Source organism: Canis aureus, chromosome 8 (assembly GCF_053574225.1).
Source record: "Canis aureus isolate CA01 chromosome 8, VMU_Caureus_v.1.0, whole genome shotgun sequence".
In the NCBI taxonomy this organism is placed as follows: Eukaryota; Metazoa; Chordata; class Mammalia; order Carnivora; family Canidae; genus Canis; species Canis aureus.
The window spans coordinates 31493391-31515036 of NC_135618.1; the positions used below are offsets into that span (position 1 = coordinate 31493391).

The window sequence follows — 21646 nt, forward strand, 5'->3', positions numbered from 1 at the left end:
TTTCTGAAAATGACTATGTCTTTTTATATTGTCTTTTATAGTTTGTTTTCTCTTGGGATATATTGATACTTATTTGTCAGTAATTATTTGTTTGCTTGTGTTTATCTTTTGATATTGAACAATGATGATTTTTGGGCTGTAGTTACCAGAACTACAACATCCACATAATTAAAGTGTTGCTGAATTAAGAATTAGAAGCAATCATGTATTTTACTCATAATTCTTAATGAAGAACAATTAACCAGTATTTTTTGGTCTAAAAAAATTGTGCCTTTTTTAAGTTGCAGAATAATTGATATAGAATATATTTAATTCAGGTGTATATCATAGTGATTCAATATATTTTTTTAAAGATTTTATTTATTTATCATGAGAGACACAGAGAGAGAGAGAGGCAGAGACACAGGCAGAGGGAGAAGCAGGCTCCATTCGGAGAGCCCGATATGGGACTCGATCCTGGGACTCCAGGAGTCAAAGGCAAGTGCTAAATCGCTGAGACACCCAGGCACGCCAATATTTTTTATTACAAAATGATCCCCATAAAAGTCTAGTTATCATCTGTCCCCATACAAAGTTATGATAATATTATTAGCTACAATCCTTGTGCTCTACATTATAACATCATGACTTATTTATTTTATAACTGGAAATTTGTACCTCTTAATCCTTTTCATCTATGTTGCCCACCTCAACCACTCCCCAATCTGGTAACCAAGAGTTTCCTGTATCTATGGATCTGTTTATGTTTTGTTTTATTTGTTTGTTTTCTTTATCCATTCATCTTTCAGTACACACTGAGCTTGCTTCCACATCTTGGCTATTGTAAATAATACTGCAGTGGACATAGGGGTGCATATTTATCCTCAAATTGATATTTTCATTCTTTGCTGAATACCCAGAGGTGGAATTGCTGGATCAAATGGTAACCCTATTTGTAATTTTTTGAAGGAACTCCATAATATTTTCCTAGCATTTGCACCAATTTACATTCTCACCAACAGTGCATGAGGGGTCCCTTTTATTCACATCTGGGCCTACACTTGTGATTTCTTATCATTTTGATAATACCATTCTGACAGGTGTGAGATGATATCTCATGGTGGTTTTGATTTCTATTTCCCTGTCTCTTTGGAAAAATGTTTATTGAAGTTGAGTTGTTTGGATTTTTTGATATTAAATTCTTTATAATTTTGGATGCTCACCCCTTGTTGTATATATGATTTGCAGGTATCTTCTGTTAAATAAGTTGCCTTTTCATTTTGTTGATGGTTTGCAAAAGCTTTTTAGTTTGATATAATTTCATTATTTTAGGTTTTGTCACCTTTGCTTGAGGAGACTAGCCCAAAAATTTTTTGCTAAGACCAATGTCAAAAGCTTATTGCTTATGTTTTTTTTTTCTAAGAATTGAATGGTTTCTGGCATATATGCAAGTCTTTAATTCATTTATTTTTCCATGTGGTATAAGAAAGTGGTCCAGTTTCATTTTTTTGCATGTAGCTGTTCAGTTTTCACAACAGCAATAACTGAAGAGACTTTTGCCCACCTTATTTTCTTGCCTCTTCTGTTGTAGATTAGATGAGCATGTATGTGTGGATTTATTCCTGGGCTCTCTAGTCCCTTCCATTGATCTGTGGGTCTGTTTCGTGCCAGTACCATACTGTTTTGATTACTGTATATTTGTAGTATAGTGTGAAATCAGAGAGTACGATACCTCCTACTTTGCTGTTCTTTTTCAAGATTGCTTTGGCACTTGTGCCCTTTTTCTTATTATATAACTATAAATGTCAATTTTCAATACCACACACATTTTCTTAGTCCCACTCCCATACATTTCAAATAAATTCATGTTAAAAGATACCTTTTTAGAATTTGTAACTTTAAATTTGATAATAAAAAAGAATCTTTGAGGAAATATGGAATTTCATAATTAGAAGGAAACTTTACATATGTTCTAGTTATAAGAACTACGTAAGGAATATTTTATCTAATTTCTACTCATTCTATCCTATTAATTCTCGTTTTCCTAGCATTCATTGGTCTCTAGTACATTTCAATCAAGTACATTGCCAATTAAATAAAACTATTGAAATGTAATTAGAAAAAAATATCACGTAACTTCTATCTTTAAATTTTAATGCTACACATTATTATAAATCCCTAGGGAGATTAAGCTGTATGTATAAACGATAGTAACTCTGATGTTTTTGAACTCAGTTTTTGAATATTGTTCTGTGAGATGTTTAATTAGAGATAATAAAAATAAGTTAACCTTCAAAAATTCTTAAGGCACTATGCTCAGTGAAGGAACTCAGACATGAAAGAACACTTATTGCATGCTTTTATTTATTTGGCTGACCAGGAAAGACAAATATGTAGAGATAGAAAGTACATGGCTACCTAGGAAGAGGAGTGGAAATGAAGAATGACAGTAACTGGCCACAAGATTTTTTAGGATGATGGAAATGTAAAATTTGATTTTGATAATATGTGGTGATGCCTTTCAAATTCTATAAATATGCCAAATTCATTGAATTGTCAAAACATGTGTATTTTGATAGAAAAAAATGATATAAGATAGTTTGGCAATAAAAAGAGAACACACACTTTATGGCTTTAGAGTGGAATGGACTTGGGTTCAAGTCACAGCTGCACCATCAATTGGTCATCTGACCTTGAACACTTTTTTTTAAAGATTTAGTTTATTTATTCATGAGAGACACAGAGAGGCAGAGACACAGGCAGAGGGAGAAGCAGGTGCCATGCAGGGAGCCCAACATGAGACTGGATCCTGGGCCTCCAGGATCAGGCCCCAAAGCTGAAGGCAGGCACTAAACCGCTGAGCCACGAAGGGCTGTCCAACCTTGAACAATTTATTTCACTTCTCTGCACCTTAGTTTTCTCATCTCTAAAATGGTAGTAAAAGTACCTACCCTGAAATGATGAATTAGAGCTCATGGAGATAAAGTAGATAAATATGTTGTATCTTTTCTAGCAAACAGTAAGGATTCAGTTAATGGTATAAGATCTGCTTGAGATACTTGGCATGTCTTTCTCTAGGAAGGTAAAACTGGTCTCTTGAATCCACATCGTTTTTTTGTTTGTTTGTTTTTTGTTTTTCTGTAATAAACATGAAGAGCTAGATCTAACTCTCCCTGTCAAATTTTACTTATTTTTCTCGCTCTACACTATTGAAAGTTGCCAGCATTGTTTTCTCAGTTAAAAAAGAAAAGAAAGAAAAGAAAAGAAAAGAAAAGAGAAAAGAAAAGAAAAGAAAGAAAAGAAAAGAAAAGAAAAGAAAAGAAAAGAAAAGAAAAGAAAAGAAAAGAAAAGAAAAGAAAAGAAAAGAAAAGTTCTTCTGCCCTGTGAGGATGGACATTGCATACCAGACTGAATATTAATACAAGAAGGGTGAGTTTTAAAAAAAAAAAAAAAAAAAAAAAAAGAAGGGTGAGTTTTAATGCTGCTGTCCTTGTTGGCATTGTTGGCACTGTTGAAATCTTACTTACAGAAAGGAGACAGCAGTAGTATCCCATTAAAACTTAACTACAATTTGAACTGCTCAATGTCTTCTGCTCGCATCTTTGTGAATACATTTGATATAAGGGCTCCATGAGAAATGAAAAGTGCTGAGGCTCTAATTTAAAAATGTTGTTTCTCTTGGGCTAACAGGCACTACAGTTAATTTCAACTATTGGCAGTAAACAACTCCAATGTGAGGACTATTAAGCTGCAATCATTTTAAGAAAGCTTCCAGGGTGACAGAGCCTATGGTGCCAGCAACACATTGAAAAGACTGAAGCCACAAATACTAAGAAAGCACAACGGAGATCCATGGATTAATGAGATATAATCATGCAGTTCAGAGGAACAAAACTTCATAGCCTGTTTTACTGGATGTGATTTTGTTAAGTGTGCCATTAAATTTGAAAGAAAGGCATTAGCTAGTCTTTGTCCCTGTATCTACGTGTTTCTGAATTAAAAATAAAGAACATACTCAGTTGTAAACTCTCAGGATGTTCTAATGTGAAAAAAGTGATAACTCTTTTCCCTTGATGTTTCCACTACTGTCTCTCTTATAAAAACCCAAAGAGATTTTGTAATACAGACACTAAATTGATTCAGATATGGTAATGCTGCATTTCAATACTTTTTATCTTTTGTGTACTCAGAAATATTAAAAATCAAACACTTCTAAGCACTTTTTCCCCCTACTCCCACAATGACACTTTAAACTGTTTGGTGGTTTCTAGGCAAGGTAATGCTGTGGCTGCTTCGTGCCATAGCCTTAGGCTGCAAATGCTCTGAGTCCTCCAATTCTATCCTTCAAAATCGTTTAAACGTCTCAGTGCTTTGTTGAGTAGCAGCACTGACTCTCGCATTAAGGCTCAACCATGTGAGCATCCCCAATAATTAGCAATCTTTCAGCTTTTAAATAGCACATTGCCAATGAAACTTATGAAATGCAGATCTTATTTTGTGTTAAGTACAAACACTGCTGCTTTTCCAAAGACTGTAATGAGTCAGAATCCAAAAGACAGATAGAAAGATAAAAAATAAAGTCGAGAATGAACTCATCCTCAGGGATTATGTATATTATTGATTACATATTCATATTATCCTAGCAATAACCGGCATCAATTTAATAAATTGAGATTGTTTATATTTCATTACTGTTGAACTATTTTTCTGAATATATTTTGCAGAGTTCACTTTTTAGAGTATGGTACCTGGAGTATTATCTTTTGAATTTTTCTGTTTCTGAGTTTGCATATATACCTTAGAATAAACACATAAGTTAGAGTTAGAAAGATTGCCCCTAACTATGGGTATGCCTATGATGGGGGCAATGAAGATGATAATGAAGATTTATGGTTTATTTTTAATTATGTTTTAAAAGCCTTTATTTTTTAGAGCAGTTTTAGGCTTATAACAAAATTAAGAGGAAGGTACAGAGATTTTCTTTATAACCTCTGCACAGCTTCTCCCATTACCAACATCACTCACTGGCATGGTACATTTTTTACCAAGGAGAATCCTACCTTGATACATCATAATCACACAAAGTCTATAGTTTACCTTAGGGTTCACTCTTGGTGTTGTATATTCTATGGATTGAACAAATGCATAATGAAAAGTCATTATAATTTTATAGAAAGTATTTTCACTGCCCTAAAAATCCTGTTCTCTGTCTATTCATTTTCTACCACCACAGCCAATGTGTACTTTTTACCAGACTGCAAACTATTAATTTTCCATGAACTATCTTATTTAGACCTTACAGCAAACTCCCTAGTTACAATTCAGTGGGCATGGAAGTCATCTCATCTGATCCAGTGCAATCAGATTCTTTCCTTTGCAAATTTGGCATTGATTTGGGGTAGATTGCAGAAATGGTTGATAAAAACTAGTAGGGCTATTACTAGACATTATGCTATGTTTATGTTTTTCCTGTGTGCAAAGAGAAGAATTAAATCATGCATACTGGGAAACATAATAAATTAGAAGCAAAAATATAATGCTTAAAGAGAAAAAAAAAACGCTGGGTTCTAGCTTTCTGATGATTTTCTAGTTTTTGACATTTGTGAGACTCTATTATATTTGAATTACAAGAGATATTTCAACATGTTTCCCTTCTTTACACTTGCTTGAATTCTGTTATTTGTGGTCCACAAAACCTTGCCTGAAGCTAGTATTTTGATTTTATGTATTCATATATCTATTATCTATCTACCATCTATCTATCTATCTATCTATCATCTATCTATCATCTATCATCTATCTATCATCTATCATCACCTATCTATCATCTATCTATCCACACATACATAAGTCCAACATTTCTACCATCATTTCAGATGACTGATATTTGTATTCCAAAGTAGACTGAAGTTAATTAGTCCAACCAAAAACTATATAATGACAGCAACGGCAACAAAATCAATGGTCAATATGCTTAGAATATACACGCCATTCATTTGTTATTGCATTTGGGATCTTAAATAAATAACTTACCACCATTTGTAGATTAGTTTCCTAAACCATCTCAGTAGATATCAAATTATATAAGTAGTTTCAATAGTGTTTAGACTTGTCAGAGTTATACAAAGGAATCTTAAGAATTGGCTGAAAGGGCCAAGTGGGTAAGAAGAGTAAATGGATGGGGCTCTTTTGTCACCTGAAGGGTCCTGTTTTTATACATACACACATACTCTCACAAGACTTATGATACTTACACATAAATATATGTATTTGTAAATTCTATGTGAAAATAAATGATTCCCCTGCTTCAAAATTACTGACCTTGTAATCTCTGAAATATGTTCTATTAATATTCTGTTTTTTTTTTTTTTAAATACAAGCAAGTGCAGCATTCACATAACCTATGTGATTGAGAAGAAAAGTTTTAAGGAACTAAACAGAGGCTAGTCCTCACCAGTGGGCATCTTTTAAGTCTAAATCTCTTTCCTGTAGTTAGGAGCAGGCTTTGAAATTAGAAAGAGAAATCCAGGAATAGCTGGAGGGCTTGTTCAGGTCTTGAAGAAGTGTAAACTATCTAAGACCTGTGCCCAGGAGTACTTCGGAAAATAAAAAGTGTTCTTTTTCTTTAGGCTTCAATTGGCTTCAATGAATTTTTTTCCAACTAAGACCCAGAGTTGTTTCTTAGCCATGAAAAGGTATAATTAATTTTTTTCATAGGTTTTAAAAGGCAATACAAACAGTGATAAAATAAAGAACAGTAGCTGCAGAGAGTATTTTGCAGTTAAGATAGCAAGTGTTCCTATAAAATAATTAGATACTGAACAAATAGCTAAGTGTCTTTTTTCCCTTTCAAACTTCATACAATTAAAAAATTAATTAATACAGCTAGAACAAGGAGAATGGTATAGGCCATTAAGAGAATGAGTTTTTTTTTATTAGCAAATAAAAAAAAAAAGATAATATGGGAGATAACATCATGAAAGACAAAAGATAGGATGCCCCAGCAATCAGTCCCTTCACCAAAACTACCGAGCTGGCAAGAACTGTCTAAAGAGAACTAAGAGAATGAAAAAATAAGCCACAGACTGGGAGAAAATATTTGCCAAAGACACATCTGATATTAAAATATACAAAGGTGTCTTACAACTCAACAATAAGAAGACAAAAAAAAAAAAAACTAATAAAAAAATGGGCCAAAGGTTCTCTATACCATATGCCATTAGAGAAATGAAAATTAAAACAAGAGCTGCCATTACATCCTGAGTAGAATGACCAAAATCTGGAACACTGACAACACCAAATGTCAGCAAGGATGTGAAGCAGCAGGAATTCTTGTGGAATGCAAAATGGTACAGCCACTTTGAAAGATGGTTTAGTAGTTTCTTAGAATACTAAATGTACTCTTACCATATGATCCAGCAATCATTGCCCTTGATATTTTTATCCAAAGATGTTTGATTTATTATTGCCAAAACTTGGCATCAACTAATGGATAAATAATCTCCAGAATCATCAGTATGTAGCCTTTTTGGATTCACTTTTTTCAGTTAACAGTATGCATTTAAGTTTCCACTCTATCTTTTTAGTCAATCTTAAGAGCTCTTTCTTTTTTTTTTTTTTTATTTTTTTAAGAGCTCTTTCTAATGCTATAGTTTTAGTTCAGTGGCTGTCTTCTGTACTTCAAATAATTATGTCCATATATTACTTATTTAATATTTATTGACTTTGTTTTAGTTATCTTTGGCCATCCAATATTTTTCAAAATATTTTTATTTATTTTTATTTTTTAAATTTATTTTTTAAGATTTTATTTATTTGAGAGAGACAGAGATAGTAAGGGAATGAGGAGGGAGGAGAAGGACTCCATCCCAGGACCCAGGGATCATGACCTGAGCCGAAGGCAGACGTTTAACCAACTGAGCCATCCATGCACCCCTCAATATATTTTGAGTCCATTAGGTCATGTTAATATCTAGCTTTGTCAACTTGATTAAGATTACCCAACAATTATTTGAATTTGAAATTCCTTGGGGTTTTCTAAAATTCTAAAACTTATTTTTTAACATTTGTGTAATCTAACTGAAAACTTATAAATATGGCAACACTATTGTTGAAATTTGTTTATTTTTCTAAATGTGGCACACTTATCTGCCACCTAATTTATCTTCTCATTGAATTATGCCTAGCATTGTCAAATACCAACTTTGTATATATGTGATAAAATTATTTCTATAATTTCAATAAAAGAAAAAGACTGAAAAATAACTGAAAAATATACGGGGATGATTAAAAATTGAAGAAAGGTAGAATTAGACAAACCATCAAGTAGGTAATTTTTAGGTAATCAATCCAGTGAGTGATTAATTCAAGTATTCTGCTTTTTTACTTTTTTTTTTTCTAAGATGTTATTTATTTATTCATGAGAGACAGAGAGAAGCAGAGACATAGCAGAGGGAGAAGCAGGCTCCCTGCAGGGAGCCCCATGCTGGACTCTATCTCAGGACCCGGGGATCCTGACCTGACCCAAAGGCAGAGGTTCAACCACTAAGACACCCAGGTGCCCCTATTTTTCACTTTTAAATACTGTGTATAATTGACCAGTTTCTCTTTGCTTTTACTAGAAAGCATTATAACTCCACATTATTTGTTGACACTGATCTCTAAATTGTAAAACGTCTAGGGCTATAAGTGGGAAAGACTGGTGAGAAGAAATGTGGAATCACAAAGCACAATATTATATCATTCTCATGAAGATATAAATGTACGTGCATTTATGAAAGTATCTTCCAGAATATAATTAATATGAAAACAATCTTATGATTATGTTTTGCTTATGATACGGTATGTGTTGAAGAACATTGTATCCAGCTTTGCTGCCCACTTCTTCAGCCCCTTCTCTCTAGCCCTTGGATCTTCAGGGGTAGTACCAAGAAAACACAGATGAACTGAACAGTCTTTTACATTCCATCATGAAGGAAAAATGGAAACTGCTTAACTGAAACCACACTGTTAGATGAAATAAGAAAGTTCAGAGAAACGTTCATTCAACTAATGGACCATTCAGCGAATGAGTACAAATTGACCACTTACTGAAGTGGCAAGAATGAAGTTGGATCGATGAAAGCTGGTCTAACAATCCCATAAACATAAACTCTTAGTACTTAAGTGGAAAGGAATTCATAGGGATGCAGAGGAGTACCGCAGAATAAGCCAATAAAAAAGATATTGCTGTTATAAACTTCTATTCACCTAAAAGAAAGATGTGAAATATATAAACCATAGCCCACAAACTGAAAGAACTACAAAAAGATAGGGCCAGAATTTAAAAGGGTTCAATAAGAAACTGATAGATAAAGCTGTCAAAGTTTTTCCAAGGACTCCGAGGATTTAAACAACATAATGAATAAAATTAGCCTAAAATGATTATAAAATCTGTCATCCAAAAAATAGTGTACATTGAAGATTAATATAATCAAGCCAGGAAATAGACTATAAAATAAGACACAATTGTAAAGACATATTCTCTGACTCAAAATGCAATATAATAAGAAAATATTGAAGTCTAAACACCTCATGGACTAATAGAAAATCAGGTTGGACACTGAAATATTTAGCAAAGAATGCCTGGAGAGACATTATATAATATGTAAACTTGTATATCACAACATAGAAGAACTTAAACGAAATTTTAAAATTATATTTTAAAAGAATTTTAATTAATTAAAAAAGAATAATATTTAAAATGAGCTCAGTTTTTAAATAACAATAGAATTAGTACTAACCTTATGTAAATAAGAAGTTAATAAAAATATTGGAATAGGGTCCTAAAATTTCAAAATATGATTTTAAGAAACACCTATAGCTCTATAGATAGCTCTATAAACAAGAATGATCAAAAATAAACGGGGAAGCAAAAATAACAAGATTATAAGTGATATCCCCACATATCAGGCTAAGGATTAACATCCACAATAAAAAAAAAAAAAAACATCTAATAAAAGTTGTTAGAAAAATCTACAATTCAATTGAAAACTGAGCAAAGGAAAAAAGTAGAAAACTTATATGGGCCCCCTTTTGAAAATAAGGCTTATTGAAAAGTATTTGTGGGAGGATAAATTTTTTGAAAAACCACCTTACCACCTAAGAGTGCTATTTTGCAACTATGCAACCTATATTCATTAATTCAAATTACAAATATATGCCAGGGACATTTGTGAATTTAAATAAGGAAACATAAGGATACTCATCCCAATTTTTTTGGAAATCAGAAAACTTTGAAAGAATCTAAATATCCATTAGTATGAGACTGGTTAAATAAATTTTGGATATTCACTTATTCACTGTAGATAGTTCAAAGTGAATAGGGTTATATGAAAAGTAAGTTGTGGGGAAAATTTATGAAAATTTAATTAAAAATTAAATATATCTCTTCATAGACGTGTATATATTTAAATAGTTTTATAATTCAAATTCATGGTTGTGGCTTTTAAGATAGATGCATAAAAGAATAGGATTATGAGCAGTGTAGGACCATTTTTTTTTATAAAAAATAGTCTATGATTCGTACTTTGCAACATTCTGTAAAAGGCAAAACTAAGTAGACAGGAATAAAGATCTTGGTTGCCAGGGCTGAATAGGCAAAGCACAGAGAAGATTTGCAGGGCTGTGGAAATACTCTGTACGATTCCATAACTATGTACTCTATGAATTTGGGTGGTAATGATGTGTCATTGCAGGTTCAAGTCTCTGTACCTTCCTGTGGTTGTACTGTGTACCTGGAACTAATCTAGAAAAGAAAATGAATTTTTTAAATGTTTTATTTCTTTGAGAAAGAGAGCAGGCGCACTAGAGTGAGCAAGAGTGCAAGGGCAGGGGGAAGGAGAAGCAGACTCCTCAATGGGCAGGGAGCCCCATTTTGGGGCTCTATCCCAGCACCACAGGATCAGGACCTGAGCCACAGGCAGATGCTTAACTGACTGAGCCACCCAGTTGCCCCTAAAAATGAAGTTCTTAAAAACACCTAAAAAATGAGAAACTCTGAAACAGTAGGTAGGGTGATGTATGGTTTGATTTATAATTATGAATAGGTATAATTGGTTTGACTGAAGTAGAGAGTAAATCAGCTGATGACTTCTGGTATTGACCATTACACTGATCAAACCTTATTAGGAGAAAAACTCTGGAGGATCTTGCTAATAATCCTATAGTCTCTGGTCTTGGTGATTACTAAGCTTGCTGCATGAGATGTTGTCTCTCCCAAAATCATAGGAGGCCTACACATGAGCATCTACCCTCACTTAGCAGATCCTGTAATGGACTATTGTTGATTCCAGCTCTTGCCAGATCGGCTAGGGCCTCCTTCCCTCACATCTGCATTCTGTGGCCAGATGATGAGCATATGGACATGTGTTTATTGTTGTGAAGCTAATTGGAGAACAACCTGGAATAAGCAGCCAAGTCTGAAAAATACAGTTCTTCATTGGAATAGACTTACTCTGATACTCACATTACAAATTGTACAAAGATTATAAAGAGTAGTCAGTATTTCTGATAATGGCTATTGCTCGTGTGAGTGTGTTTAACAGTTTTATTTATAGGCAAATTATAGGCTGTGTCCAAGAAAAGTAGTGATTGCATGTTTATTGATGTCTGTATTCTATTAGCCTGTTGAAGCAGTCTCTGCTTTACATTTGTATTCCCCTCCAGATGATGGTTATTAGGCTATTTGATCATATACAAACAAACCAAAATCAAACCAAAGCAAAGGGCATGATGTAAATAAAGATACAAGATGAAGATACCTAGGTTGTTTTCTTGACGGTTTATGGTCTTTCAGTAGTTTGTTAGTAAATATGCCAATCTCCAGCATGACCATAGGCTGCAGTCATGTGGGTAAATCTGGATGGAAGCAACAGGGGGTAAAACCAGAAACCCACAGTAGAGGATGGTACAGTCTATTGTTGGAAGTAGAATCAGAGGAAATTGCATGGTACTTTCTTCTCTTAACTGATACACTAGTCTACTATAAATGCATTATATATAAGTAACATTTTTGATAGTTTGCTATTTTAACATAGGTAATTTCATGTTTTCCTCTACCAGGTGCATACCTAATTTCTACATTACCATGAACTTTCCTGTTAAAAGCCAATTACTTTCTTTTTGCTTCATATAACATTCTTCATTTGCCCTTTTAATTATTTTAATGGTCCTATAGAGTAATGCAATTACAAGAAAAAATGAATGGTTTAAAATCTGAAGTTTGTCATTGGAAAACTAGCATGAGACACATAACAAGAGAATTCTCAGTAGGAGATCAGATGAACTGAGGAGGTTTCTGCTTAGCTGACAATATTTAGGTTGTTGCCTGTTTTGTAATTTAAATTCCTCCTGCAGTTCTCTAAAGGACAGTAATTTAGATGTATCATTTAAACTTTTACTGTCACACTGCCTTCCCACAATTATTCAAGCTGATGTAAAAAATTACTCCCCAGCTATTTGTAACCTGATATTTTATCAAATAAAGGGATATATGGATTGTTCTAGGGAGCATTTAAATAATAAATGAAAAGAATTCCAGATGAATACATTGTCCTTTAAAGTTAGAAGGGTTTCCTTCCTCTGAGGAGCAACTAAGATGCCAGGGCCTCTCCTGTTGACTTATTGGTGTCACCAAAAGGAACTAAATTGTTGTACAAATACAAAGAAAATAGACATATCGTTCTCATGTGAATTATTCATGCTCAGTAGATGTATCACACAGTTTCTGTTGAAATGTAAAGAACTATATGGAGAAACAGACACACACACACACACCACTACACTCACCACATTAACAAATATGCTTTACCTATAAAGTATTTCATCGTAATACAAATAAGAATAACTAAAAGTTTAAAAATTAGGAATCTTATGAAGGACCAGTCTGGTTCTCACTTGTAAGTATAGGAACTTGAAATAAAGGTACGTCATGCACTCATCTAATCTGTCAGCTTTGCAATTGATAGTTTCTGTAAGGTTTTCTCTCTTGTGCTTATTTTTTTCCCTCCTCCTTTAACATAGAATGGTTAGTAAATTAATAATAAGAACCAAAATAAACATCTTCAATTTTTAAAAATATGTATTATTAAGTTTTTACCTCTCATCTTACTCCCTCTGAAAATATTTATTTCTGAGAAACTTTGGAAAAGATAACAGCAATTTTTCATCAGACTCTACAGCTCATAACACCTGGTGATTAAATCCTACTTGGCCTTTTTTTTTTTAAGACATCAACTAAATTGTGTGTTATATTCATCATTAATTTCTTCAGTGATGTACCAGGTATCCTTGAAACAATTAGGGCTTTGAAATAAGTGTACATGAGAATCTTGGTTCCCTCAATTTCTCTCCCCATAATCACTGGCAATAAAGTCTTCCTTTAATTTCTTCAACTATATAATATGACAATTGCATTACTTATTTTGCATTAAAACTAATATAACCATTTCACCCAAAATATGATTGGCTAGCTCATCTGACTACTTTATTGAAAATATGTTAATATGTGATTATTTATGATGTCATCTCTTTTCTAGATACTTGAATTCTTCTGTTAAATTAGAGAATTTCTGGGTCATTTAAGTGCTAGGAATTTCAGGGGTTATTTCTTTGGAGCATATATTTAAATTCCCCTATATGTAATATAAGTCCTATCTAGTCATTTTATTTAAAATATACCATATTGCTGAAAATCATAGAGAAGCACTTGGCCAGTGGGGTTTGTATCTCTCACAATGACCTCTTCCAACCTGTGATTGATGATTCAAATGGGACATACAGGTGTTAGTACATTTGTATTACTACTAAAATGTCTTAAATTTTGTCTCAAAATCTATCTCATGGGCTCTATTCACACACTGACAGTTTGTTTGTTCATGCCCTAAGTTGTCCCTGAAAAGTTGAGTCTTACGTGTGGCAGGAATAAACACACTTAAAACACGACTACATTTACTTTTTTAAAAAAAGATATTTATTTATTTATTCATGAGAGACACAGAGAGGGGTGCAGAGACCCAAGTAGAGGGAGAAGCAACATCTCTGTGGGGACCCTGATGTAGGACTTGATCCAGGCATCCCAGGATCACAACCCAAGCCAAAGGCAGACACTCCACCACTGAGCCACCCTGGTGCCCCCTTTCTTTGCCTTTAAGAGTTGATAATGCAATCAATTATTTGAAGTAAGAAGATTGTGGGGTGCTATTGGATTATAAATATTCGGGCTTAAATTCAGAAATTAGTCTTAAGTAGATTCATTCAATTTTATTCTTCTTAAATTGTTTTCGTATATGAAAACTTGATACTAGTCTATGTTAAAATATTGGGTTGCTATAAATGTATCTGTAAGAAAATATATTTACTTCTCAATCCTATAAGGTGCAAGAAGTTCTTTATACATTTGACATCCCCATCACTGAATAGTACTGGGACTCAAGAGTAGTATTATTCATAATATTTCGAAATCTATTGAGGTAGGCATATGATAGCACTGAAATCATATCATACCGGTCTTTTATACACTAAAAAATTTTTGGCAAGGAAGAGTTTTTTTTCTATTACAATTGTGGAATTGTGAACATCTTATATCTGTGTAGGTTTTATCTGTATTTTTCTCTATAATTTGACTATATTTTAGCTAGTGTGTATTTATGACTCTTTTAAAATATTACTTTGTATAATCTTTTCTTAATATGAATTTTCCCACCTAACAATTTTGACTTGAGTTTATTTAATGTAGGTCTTGAAACATAAGACTTTTGGATGAGAGGGGATTGGTCTTTTGCGGGTGTATCATCTTCCATCCATTAATTCCCACTTACTCTGTGGAGCTGTATTTAGTTTCTATTACTTACCACAGTACATAATTTCAAGGGAAGCTTTCTTATTTTTAATAGATCAGCTTAACATGTGACTATAGTTATTATGGGGATTGGCAGTTCTTATCACTTCAAAAGGTACTTTTTATTTGCCATGTTTTTGTTACTTTTTTCAATTTCTTGATTTTGCAGAACGGATATAGTCCTTTTCATATACTTTTTCTTTAATGATGTATAAAATATGCACTCTATTCTTCCCATAGCATATTTAACGTTTTAGCAAAAATATGTTAATCTCTAGTCAAAATTAATTAGAATCTTTGGCATCTTGCAGAAAAAGAAAGAAAACCAAAATGGAATGATTTCTCTTTGAACTTACCTCTTCCTTTGCTATGTTATTTATATCTATGTTTTCAACTCCAGTTTGTTTTGAATAAGGAATTTGCATTTTTATTATTTATTTAATATTTGCTATAGACTATTATGCCTATCTTCTGATTTGCTGTGTGAATTTCTTTGTTTGTCATAGTGTCTTCTCCCTTTATTTTTTCTTCTCCCTTTTTTATTTCTGGATTGATTTTTGTACTGAAAAGAATTTAATGTTCTTTTCCACTTCACTTTGAAACTATGGCACCAATGTTTATTGGTTTGTTACTGTTTATAAAACATTCCTCCCTATTAATTTGATTGTCATACTTTTGCAGGAGATCTTTTTTTCTTTTTGATTGATTTTCATATTTGTCTGTGGATGTGATGTTCTGCAATTTCAGTAAGCCATGGCTAAGTGGTGATTTTTCTAAAATTTACTTAACTCGGCTAATATAACTTGGTAATGCTTTTAGCCAGGGAATTTGAACATTATTTGGGGCCAGAAGATACTCAATCATAATATTCCTTCTTCTTCACATTGTCTCCCACTATTCCTTTCCCTTCTCAGGACTCCCTCACTCAATTACTTTCTTCAGCTCTGTGGTAGAGCTATTCATTCTAACCACAGTATCTCTACATGGATTTGTTATATTTTCCATTTATTATCTCTACATGCTTCCTTCTAGACTATTTATATTTATTGTCCAATTTGCTAATTCTTTTTTCAACTGTGTTGTAGCTAATATTTATTCTGTTCACCAATTGTTTGCAGGTGAATTTTTATTTAAACATCTGAATGTTACCATTTCCTAAATTATTTTCTCATACCTATTATTTCTTATTCATATATTTTCTTTTGTTGTGTGATGAATAACCAAAGTTTACTGGCTTAAAACAGTAGACCAGTAGACATTTTTGTCTCACAGTTTCATAAACCAAGAGTCCAGGCATTGCTCAGCTGGACTCTGCTCCTGGTCTTGAAAGCCTGTATAGCCAAGGGCAGCCTGTATTTTCTTCTGATGACATGTCTGGGGAAGGGTAGGTTTCTATGTTCATTTAGGTTACTGTCAGGATTCATTTCCTTGTGACTCTATAACTGAGGTCCCTGGGTTCTCCCTACTGACATTGATTTGAGGTCACCATCATGTTCTGGAGGCTGCCTGTGGTTTCCTACCAGGCGGTCCTCCCACAAACCCTCTCACCACATGGAAGCTTGCATCTTCAGGGCCATCAGGAGAATCTGTCGCTCCAGTGGCTAAGAGTCTTATATAACACACATAGTCATGGGAGTGTCATCCCAAAATCTTTGTCAGGTTCCACCTGTACTCCAGAGAAAAGGAGTGAACTAAAGTGTGACTCACTGGGGGTCACCTTACAATGTTCTCAGTACATTGTCTAAAAAATGCCTTTATTCATTGCATTTTCATTTTAAATTTTAAAATCAGAAGAAAATGAATTTAACAATAATGGCTATATAACCATGATGCTAGCCTGTTATGTATTCATCTTTATAATGGCATAGGAAAAGAGGAAAGACTGAAGAAAAGACCCACAAAAAAATGATAAGAACTCATAAGTGTTTCACTGGCACTTTAACTTTGACAGAGAAAAAGAATGTTTCTTGATACTTGTAGATATGTTTGGTTGGACTAGTTTAGAAGCTGGTTCACTTGCTTGGTTCTCGGTCATGATTTCTCTCATTATTTAAGAAATCCAGATCTGACTCTCAGTCTATCGTGGGGCTTATGCTAATCCATTTGCTTGTATATACCTGTGTAGACTGATCCTTATTCTCTACTGTCTAGTGTCACTGGCTTTCACCTTTTGTCTGTGACTATTCATTGCTTCTCAGAGTCATTATGGTAGTTACTATCTCTCTCTCTCTCTCTCTCTCTCTCCTCTCTTTCTCTCTCTCTTTTATAAGTGTGGCTGTGTGCTTTACAGTATATTTTCAATGTCTTTTACCTAGTATTTCTTTGACTTAAGAGAAAATATGGGTAGCTATGTTTTTGCTCACTGTGCCATCATGACAAGTAATCTCACTTATCTTTATAAGGAAGTGGTGTTTTCTAGTGTTTCTTCTGACCAGCAGAGGCTCATCTTTGCAGGCAAGCAGGTGGAAGATGGCCGCGCCCTTTCTGAATACAACATCCAGAAAGAGTCAACTTTCCACCTCATCCTGTGCCTGAGGGGTTATATGCAGATCTTCCTGAAGACCCTGACCTGCAAGACCATTACCCTGGAGGTGGAGCCCAGTGACACTATTGAAAATGTGAAGGCCAAGATCCAGGATAAAGAGGGCACCCCCCTGACCAGCAGAGGCTCATCGTTGCAGGTAAGCAGCTGGAAGATGGCTGCACTCTTTCTGATTACAACATCCAGAAAGAGTCAACTCTCTACCTTGTCCTTCGCCTGAGGGGTGTCTGTTAATTCTTTAATCTTGAATTCTTAGTGCCCAATGATGGCATTGCTCTGGACTCTAGTCATTTGTCCCAATTTAAGTTTAGAAATTACCAGTTTCAGTAACAGCTGAATCACTGGTTTTCTCAATAGCTGTTCAAAATGTTAATACAAGTTTTGTTGCATGGTAGCATAAAAAAAAAGTTTTATTTTAAAACTTATTAGTGCCTTCCAAATTACCAAACTAAAAGACGTTTTCAAAGCCATTACCTTCACTGATTTTTTTACAGGTTTTTATTATTTTAATCTGTGTTTAGCACAGAGAAGATCCTGGATACATTTTTTTTTTTTTTTGGAATAAATAAATCATGAAATCTCACTCATAGACTTTTCTTGTTTGAGAAAGCATTTTCATGTTCTCTATTTTCCTCTCTTACCACTTTTTAAAAAAAGATTTTATTTATTCATGAGAGACACACAGATAGAGGCAGAGACACAGGCAGAGGGAGAAGTAGGCTTCTCGTGGGGAGCCTGATGCAGGACTTGATCCCAGGACCCCAGGATCACAACCTGAGCCAAAGGCAGACACTCAACCACAGAGCCACCGAGGTGCCTCCTCCCCACCTTACCGCTTTAATGTAGTGTGCTATATCCTCTACATTAGCCATCCATTCACTCCTCTTATTTTTCTGTTTTTGAGCCAGGAAGCTGTCCTGTGTACCAGTGACCTCATTGCTCCCCATCATCTGATTGGATTTATCCAATGATAGGTACCAGTAGAAGATTGAAGGGAGCAAGTGGTGAAAGCATTTATTATCTCATTGATTTCTCTACCCTATAAGGATTGTTGGTGGTCCTGTTTTAAGTTATCTATTACTTTACAGCAACTTTTGTCTCTAACTCCAGGTGTTGCTGTCTCCCTATCCTGGCAATGCCACCCTTCACTTGTCCTATCAGGTCCTAGAATGGTAAAGGCATTTCCCCCCAGAACTTCTCTCCTTTCACTGTTGGTAAATCCTTTTCCCATCCTTAGCTTTATAGATGGACTCTTCAGTAAACTTCCCCAATGATGCCATTTATATATTACATTGGTTTCCAGCTGGAACTCTGATTTGTATATGGAAGTTTCACTGAAGTTTTGTCCTTATACTTAGTATGTTTGGAAGTAACAGTAATCTTCTAAATATATCTGTGCTTCAACTGTTATGAAGTGAAAGACTTAATCTATCTTTACAGTTCAAATGACCATCTCTCTAGCACTTCATATTTAAAATTTCTGATACTAAATTCTCATCTATATCCATTTATATAAAGACTTAGTCTTCTTGAATTTCTTCCTCCTTTGCTGCTAATGCATTCCTCCAGAACTCTAAAATTATTATTTCTAGCTGGACATTATAATAAAAACTGAATAGTAATAAAAATTGAACTGTTTTAAATTATTTTTTTAATCTAAGCTTTTTTAATTTAAAGCTGTCAGACTAGCCTTTCTAGGGGGTACATGGCTGACTAGGTCAGTAGAGCATGTGACTCTTGATCTTGGGGATGTGAGTTCAAGACCCATATTGAGTGTGGAGTCTACTTAAAAAATAAAAATCAAAAAAAGATTAACCTTTCTAAATTGAGACTTAGATCTGTACTGTCTTGTATGGTAGTCACTAGCCTCATATGGCTACTAAAATGTCAATTAAATATTTTTTAATTTTAAAATTTAATTTCTCATTTATACTATCACTATTTGAACACTTGATAGTCAAATGTGATCAGTGCCTTCTGTTTTGGCTGTAAATATGAATATTTCCAACATTGCAGACAGTTTGATTGGCTTAGATCACCACAGTTCTCTTTTCAAAAATAATCTGTGTTTTTCGATTGCCCACTAATTAATTACAAATGCTTTTATCTGGCATTCAAGGCCACCACAGTCTTTTCATAATATGCTTAGCCTAGATGATTATTGAAAAATAAGTTTAGAATTTTATATTAAATTGAAGAGTATGGACCTTTTATAATCATATATAAGGAATAAATTATCTCTAAACCACCTTTAAAATTTTTTTCTTCTTTGGTATATACTATCTTTTTACATGTATTTGGCCTATTATATAATGGTTAATCTGTGAGGTGTTTGTGATTTAAAGTAGTATAATACAACCTTTCTCATAGAAATTATTTAATGTTGGAGTGAAGAGAGGTTTTGACAGGTGAACCCTTAAGCAAGCTATATACTAGTGATTCAATTAGAAGTTAATCACATATGTATTTAACATTGGTACAAAATTTGTTCACTTATTTTAAACTAGATCTTTGAGGGTTTATATGGTCTCTCTATCACCTAATTTTATAGGAGACAGCGTTTCTGGATTCCTTTAACAGGAAGTTTCATTACTATATACTTGCTGCTGAGTCGACCAATTTTCTTTGCTTCTCTGTGAAGATCAACGGTCAACAACTGGAAGCTAAGCCCATTTGTTTGATTGCTTGGTCTCATGTATAACTTTTTTCATGTTTATTTGCATATGTAGTAGTTCATAAAAGTTACGGTGAACAAAGACTGAATTTTAGCCTGTGATGAGTTTTACAGGGAAAGCCCTGTATGATCAGGTCCAGTTCCTTTTATGTAATCACCTGGATTGGCAGGTTATATACCTGTGGTTGAAATGGATGTAGGTTAGGGCTAAGAAAATGTTGAAGCCTCTGGATATTGAATGTGGAAATAAAAGCCCCTATCTTCTAGATAAGCCTAGAAATTGAGGTATGGACTGGCTTCCTAGAATGCATGCTCAGTTCCATGACCTATAATTTTAATAAGAGCTGAGTAAATGATGCTGTGAGAAAAAGGGTATACTTCTTAAAGTTTCTAACATAAAGTAGACTAGTTACAGAGCAGTCTATGGAGTTAATGAATGAAATTCTTCCCTACTAGAAGCTGATTTATTTTAGTACTAAGTCTGAATGTCAGATCAGAAAACTTTGGCTTTTTTAAAAAAAGGAACTTTGGCTTTAGACTAGTTAATATAAACTTGATCCAGAATCAAATTAAAACTAAATAATGGACAGTTAAACATGCTGAAGTGTTAAGCGGGTGGAGGGGGTGGGGATGAGTTTAAAATGAAGGGGTGGGAAAAATCACTTGTTTTAAAATATTTTATTTATTTATTTGAGAGAGAGAGCAAGCACAAGCAGGGAAGTAGCAGGTAGACGGAGAGGGAAAAGCAGGCTCCCCTCTCAGCAGGGAGCCCAACCAGAGGGCTAGATCCCAGGACCCTGAGATCATGACCTGAGCCAAAGGCAGACACAACATACTGAGCCACCCAGGCACCTCAAAATCATTGTTATTAAGTATCTTTTTTTCCCATTCTGATATTCAACATTACTAAGTCCACTTTGTTGGGGTTCTCAGATGATGTCTAGACAACCATGACTATTTCAGATAACTGTAAATCCATCCCAGTTTCTAAGATTTTTTTCAGAAGTCCTCTTGCAATTCAGTCTTTCTAAAGGGTGGTACTGCCAGTAGCATTAGAATGAGAATGTGGGAATCATTTCAGGCTCTCTGGCCATGTCAGTAATATTGTTATGGAAGATGGAACAGAGTGTATTCATTAATGATCTGCTCTATGATCCTTAGTAGTGAATGAATTGGAAGGCCCATCTTCTCTTACCTACAGAGGTGGCCATACGTGTAACGTTGGCTGCTGGGTAAATAGCCAACCTGTAATTTTGTTATCTAAGCAGGCAGAGGTTATTACTAATAGAGTATCAGAGAGAAAGAACAGATAGGATGATAAAAGTTGTATCTTCATTACAAATTTGCTGCAAGAGAGAATAACCCCTTAGCAACTACAGCAGGTATTCAGAATACCCCGGAGGACCTAATGTTGTCAGCAAAGGAAAATAAGATTATTTCAACCTTCCTGCCCTGAGGCTAGTCTTTGGTTATTAGGAGCATACTACCATTCCCATGAGATGCATGAATATAGACTGATGAGGGAGTCATTAAAATCTATGGTTGACATTAAACACCACTAGGTTAAAGTTGC

General features: G+C 34.2%; 1 protein-coding gene across 39 annotated transcripts in view; it reads left to right on the top strand.

Annotated features, from left to right (window-relative positions):
• Window positions 1-18272, top strand: part of LOC144318572 (uncharacterized) — a 63398-nt gene extending 45126 nt beyond the window's left edge. For 32 of the 39 annotated variants that reach the window (XR_013384582.1, XR_013384579.1, XR_013384593.1 and 29 more), the window contains 2 exons: window positions 17312-17538; window positions 17894-18006. The gene's annotated coding sequence lies outside the window, so the exon portion shown is untranslated. Of the gene's footprint in view, window positions 1-3669; window positions 4724-17311; window positions 17794-17893 lie in introns of those variants that run through there. The other 7 variants (XM_077905655.1, XM_077905660.1, XR_013384575.1 and 4 more) reach the window with 6 other exon arrangements.
• The last annotated feature ends 3374 nt before the right edge of the window (window positions 18273-21646 follow it).